Source organism: Gymnodraco acuticeps, unplaced genomic scaffold (assembly GCF_902827175.1).
Source record: "Gymnodraco acuticeps unplaced genomic scaffold, fGymAcu1.1, whole genome shotgun sequence".
In the NCBI taxonomy this organism is placed as follows: Eukaryota; Metazoa; Chordata; class Actinopteri; order Perciformes; family Bathydraconidae; genus Gymnodraco; species Gymnodraco acuticeps.
Window position 1 is genome coordinate 212,063 of NW_022992189.1, and position 6,000 is coordinate 218,062.

Here is a 6,000-nt window from a genome sequence, read left to right on the forward strand (position 1 = left end):
ACTTAAAAACATGGTTCACTGAGAACTACACTTGCACACACTAGTCTGTGTTGAGTATGGCCTGAGTGTTACATGTTGTGTTACATATGTACATATATTGTGATTTTAAGGGTGTCTATTACCATCTGGCCGGGGACAACAGCTGGAAATTAGCCATGTCGGCTAAAGCTGCACCATTTACTGTTTTTGTGACAGTTCATCGATGGGGACTGTCCACGACACTATAAATAAATAAACGAAACTATTAATACATATCTATAATTTATTTCTATAAAAAGCAGCTTGTGGTTCATGTTATCACTAATATTATATCAATAGTACCGCAAATTCTATGTTACAGCGTGCATGGGAATGGTTAAATACAAATACATCTTAAGACTTAGTCTCCCCTTTTTGAACTAATATGCTCTGAGCAAGTTTAATTTACTCATTCACAAGTTTAGTCATACTCCCAATCTCTCAGTTTTAGTTAGTGCGTGACCATCAGCCATCGAAAAATGTAAATTGCAAAGCAGAAGGAACATTTTTGTCCAAGCTGTTGTTGCATGACAGGTGGAAAAGCTGTTCTTGAACCGGAAAGCATGTGAAGGTGAGCAGGAATATGAATATAAAAGAAGGAAATGCTGCAAAAGAAACAGATTCACCAACAACTTGAAATACCTCAAATATACATTGGGCACACCTTCACATCTCTGCTGTTAACGAACATTAAAACTGTTAACTTTGATCAGATTATAAATTACAAGATGTCTTTCAGCCTAAAGAAGGTAAACTGAGCAAGAAGAAAGACAGACTTACATGAATATGTTTTCAAAAGGTGAGAACCAGGACACTCTTTAAACATTCAGTTTATGATGACAGTTGTTGAAGATCAGAGAAAATGCTAAACAACTTCAGCAAGGTCTTATATGTCTTCATTATCGGAAGCATTTTCATAGCCATCCTTTCAAGGTCTGCAGCTTTACGAGATTACAAAGTGTTCTCTAATCACACAAGCAGGAACATCAAACACTTCTCCTGTTCTGACCATTTCAAATTAGTTTCAGTATGTCTTCTATAGATGTGAATGGATGAGTGATATATTCTTCCTTTTTATTCCTGTGTGTTCCTATGAGCTTCTTTCATTTGAAGTTATTCTGGCCGTACAAAACTGCCTAATGGCAAAGCACGGGAGGCTATGCAAGTGGATTAGACATACAGTATCAGTTTGTGGGTCATGGCCAATTATTAAGATTAATTGTCCTGATAAGCCTGTTCATACAGCGCTTACAGTTTCATTGTTCACTGATTTCAAAAGAAGAATGAGCCCAACCGGGTAGGAACAAGAGCTCCGTTGATTGCGTATTGTGTTATATAATGCAGAGAACCCCTACCTGCATGGAAACACTGATCGCTATCTGAACAACCACACAAAGGGCTGAGTTACCAGAATAATGGAAATTGTAGCTAAAGCTCCCTCAGTCGGGGGTCTGTTTGAGGTAGAGTAACGCTGATTAGTAGCTCCTGAAGCAGATGAGTAGCAGGATAATTACAACAACCTCCACTTCAGTGAGAGAGAAAAACGAAGTTGTTTTTACAAACTTGCACATAAGGAAACTGCATAGGAAAAATGTAACTTTTACTCACAGTGATGGGGGTTTTGCCTAGCGGTACATTTGTTACGGTGCATATTTCATGCTGTGGACTTGGCTTGTTGTTACTTGTTGTGTTCTGTATTTCACTTGTTTGAACACTCTTATGTTCTCAACTGTATTCTGACTTGTCTTACTGAAAAGGGTGTTCCACAGGGGTGTAAACTTGGACCCCTTTGGTTTTGTTTGACCTACAGTACTGTCTCTCAGTCAGAAAATATGGCATAAGTATTAAAGGTGGGGTATAGGTAAGTTTGAGAAACCGGCTCAAGATACACTTTGTGTTATATTCCATGGAATGCTCTTAACATCCCGATAGCAATGAATCTCTCTCAGAGGGGCGTGGGGAGGGGCTCCTTATTTTCATCTAAAGTAACAGACAGAGAATCAGCACTTTTGAAACAGGGCTGAAACAGAGGGGATTATGGGTAATGCTGCAATGATCTGTTTGTTTCAGCCAAACACTTCAGAGACATGTTTTGTGTATATCTGAGACCTATAATATATTGATGAAAAACAGTGTAATAGGGGACCTTTAAAGGCGGTTCATTTCCTACACCTCCAAATGTCCTCTTTTAAAGGTGGGGTAGGTAATTCACTTCAGAAACACTTGATGTTATATTCCATGGAATGCTCTTAACATCCCGATAGCAATGAATACATTTAATGCTTTAACAATAAATACATAAAAATATCATCTCTGGAAGCCGTGGCGCTGTAAAAAGCACAACCAATCATCTGAGCCGTCCCGGCTAAAATAACTGGATGGCCTACCTGCCTGTCAGCTTTCCATCTGTGCCCTCATTGGTCATGTGCGCGTTTGTGTGTGTTGGAGGAGGGGCTCTGTAAGGAAGTGGCAGATTTGTTCCGGCTGTGTATTTTCAAATTCTAGCGCACTCGAGCCGGTTTCTCCAAAATGACCTACCCCACCTTTAATATCTCTGCCAATGAGGTAAGGTACATTTGTCTAGCTGTCCGTTTGTCTTTCAGCAGGATTACAATGCTCCAATGGCCTGACTTTCATAAAACTTGGTGGAAAGGTGCAGCGCAGGCAAAGGAAGAACCCAATAAATGTAGTAATGGATCCAGAATATAGGGCACAGACACAAATGTAGTTTCACTTTGTTCCTATTCTAAGATAGGATACATGTGCTGCATTAAAGGGGTCATCCTATTTGGAAAAATCAGTTTCTGATAGCAATTCATCATATGAATGCCCCTCCACCAATGCGAAAAATTGGAAACCTTTGCAGATCTGTTATCCTACTCTATGTTGTCATGCAAATACTGGAAACACTTAGAAATAAAATAGGCCAACAACACATTTTTTATAGTGTCCATCTTGTTTTCACATTATGACTTAAAACTCATGAACAGACCAAAGAACAAATGGATATATAGGTCTATTCTTAGGGGATGTGCACCAGGCCATGGCTGTGATATGTGCTTTTCAAGTACCAAAGGTTTGATTTGTTATACTGATAACCATGAAGATGGCCATCTACCTTCCACCTTTTTGATTTATGTGATTGAAATGTATTGGATTAGAGGATTTATTGATGGGTCAAATGTGTTTGGTACAGTATATGCCTTGAAAAGGTCCAAGCAATGCTGTGGCAATAGGGGAATGTTTTATTTGATTTAACATTATGTTTGTGAAACTAAAGGCTGCTCTTTATCGACAGTTGCATGGTGTCTGTAGGATGGGAAACATTGTTTGTGTCTACATGTCTGACAGGCCAGATCAATCTTGATTTGGCAAGTGGAGTTGATCTATTGAGGCCACATGTACTCTGCTCCAAGGTCAGTGTATGTTATTCTGTAAGATCCTACAGAGACGATCCACTCATGTATGGTGGAATGAGCTCCCCATTGAGATCAGGACAGCAGATAGCTTACACACCTTCCGGCGCAGACTGAAAACTCATCTCTTTCCACTCCACTTCGAGCGATAGAACTATTAACAAAGCACTTATATACTAATAAAGGACTGGCTTATCTAAAGCCAGTTGAGTAGCACTTGAAATGTTTTTGCTCTATGAAGCCTGATGTACTTTTATGATTCTGTTTTCTTCAAGGTTGTATTTTGTTGGTCGAACGCACTTATTGTAAGTCGCTTTGGATAAAAGCGTCAGCTAAATGCAATGTAATGTAATGTAATGTAATGTATGATGTGTCTGTAATATACAACAAAACCCCTAAGGAAATCATCCAACTGATTTCCTCTCAAGTCTTGATAAAATGGGTTTATATATTTTTGTATAAGCCTTTGGGACATCATATTTCCCAACGCACAAAAGACCGTTTATTTACACACAATTAAAACTATTCATAAGGTGATCTTGGGGATTGGCAGCTGGAATTCATGCACAAAGACAAAACATCAAAATGCCAACAGTCACTCATACATAGAGCTTTGTGAAATGTAAATAGCCATAATTTAAAAGTATGTAATTTGGCCAAAAACAGTGCACTATCTTTACTTTACTGTGAGACTTCTATCCTTCAAGGTTTGTCAGTCACAACGTCTGCGTCCCCAGGAGTGCAGTGCTGGTGGCACAAGTATGATGTGCCAATTCCTTTCCATCTGCCGAAATGCCACAGCGAGAGATGAATGGTCTGGAAGACTCGGCTCTGCTTGTTTTCATCTTGTTAATATGCCTGAGAGAGGCTGGCTGTAGTCAGGAGACTCACAAGAGGCTGATCTCCAGAGAGCTGAATAAGATAAACACTGCTATAGGAGGCAGTGGAGACCTTCAGAGCTGCGTAAATAACCCCCGTACAGAGTAGAGGACAATTTGTTCTTCTCTGCTCTTTTTGCACAGATGGAACTAGTTAAAGCTGCATTACGCTGCAAGTCAACAAGGAGTCTTATATGAGCCAATAAGCTCTTATGGCAGAACTGCTAGGAATCACTTGCGAACAAACCAAAAGAACCTTTCAGGACATTTTACGTTCAAGTGGTTTGCGTTTGTCATTGTACTAATGAAGATATGCATTCCCTTCCAATAGTGAAAGCCTGATTCAACGGCTGAAAATCCTGCATGAAAATTCCAGCATTAACTTCCTACACTGCAAAGCAACCCCGAAACAGAAGAAAAAATATACCATGTATGTTTATTTATACACAGCGGGAGATTCAGGTTGTCAGCATCAGCAATAACAATGAAACACAGGTAAGGTACACATAATAGATCCTTGTGAAACAATAAAGTAACATGTTATTTTTAGCCTTCGATATCTGCACTGAATGTCTGAATGGGTGAACAAGTAATCATCATGTACAGTCTATAAATAGATTGTCTGTTCATAGATAGGCAGGTTCATATACAGTAAGAATATGAATACATACTGTATATGAATACAACAATTAATTTGAATATGAATTAATCTATGAGTCCATATTGGATTGCGTGTGTTACAGTGTCAAAGTAAGAAACTGCAGATGGTCTCGTCAAAAAGGGACATCAAATTGGTCGTGGCCGCAGGTTGGATAGAAAAATGTTAACCGTAGCCTTGAGCTGACCACAGTCAGCTAAGCAGCATGCCAAACTGTTAGACATGTTATCCGTGGAAAACATTATGATCTCAAAGGGTTTTACAGACACTCATGTTTGCAAAGAAACCAGGAGGGTATAGTTATCATGGAATTGACGCTATAACAGACCCAGGATAGCAATCACAATCTGGATGGTGTGAAAACAAAGACAAATACTCGTTTGGTGGGAGAAACTTAGGGCAGAAAAAACGTCACGATGGGGCTGTATTTTTTATTTCACCTTTTTATTCTGGTATTTGTATTGCCTTTTTCAGAAAACTGCCTGGGGTACCACTTGAATTACAAACATGCTTAAAGGTTAGTATGGATTTCTGCCCAAATGAAGCCAAAAGCATATTAAATACCCAGCTTTAAGGTTACATCAGAAAAGTCCTATCTCCGGCCGTCGGACCACAAGTTGTATTTTTCATTGTTGTTTTATTGTTTTATGATTTGGCTACTCGTGCCACTTAATGCTGGACATGTAGCTAACACTGGCTCTTGTGATGTTGTGGGTCAGTGCAGCTTCCCACAATTTCCTGTGAACCAGCATTTGTGGTAGAACAGGCCAATATATTGAGTGGAAAGTGGCTGAAAGCTGCACGGTGCATACTGGATTTGTGCTTTTCTTTCGGATCAGCAGTCTCACATTAGCAAGAGTCATTTTGCTCAATATTAATACAAATATTGCCCAATACAGCTTTACTTCAAAATGATTTAGCTATAAGCTGCAGAATGAACAGTGCTGGAGAATAAATTGCATTGGGAGGCAGGTTTCATACCTTAGAGGTGCAAAAATCAAATCCTCGTGAAGGGAAATTACTGATTAGT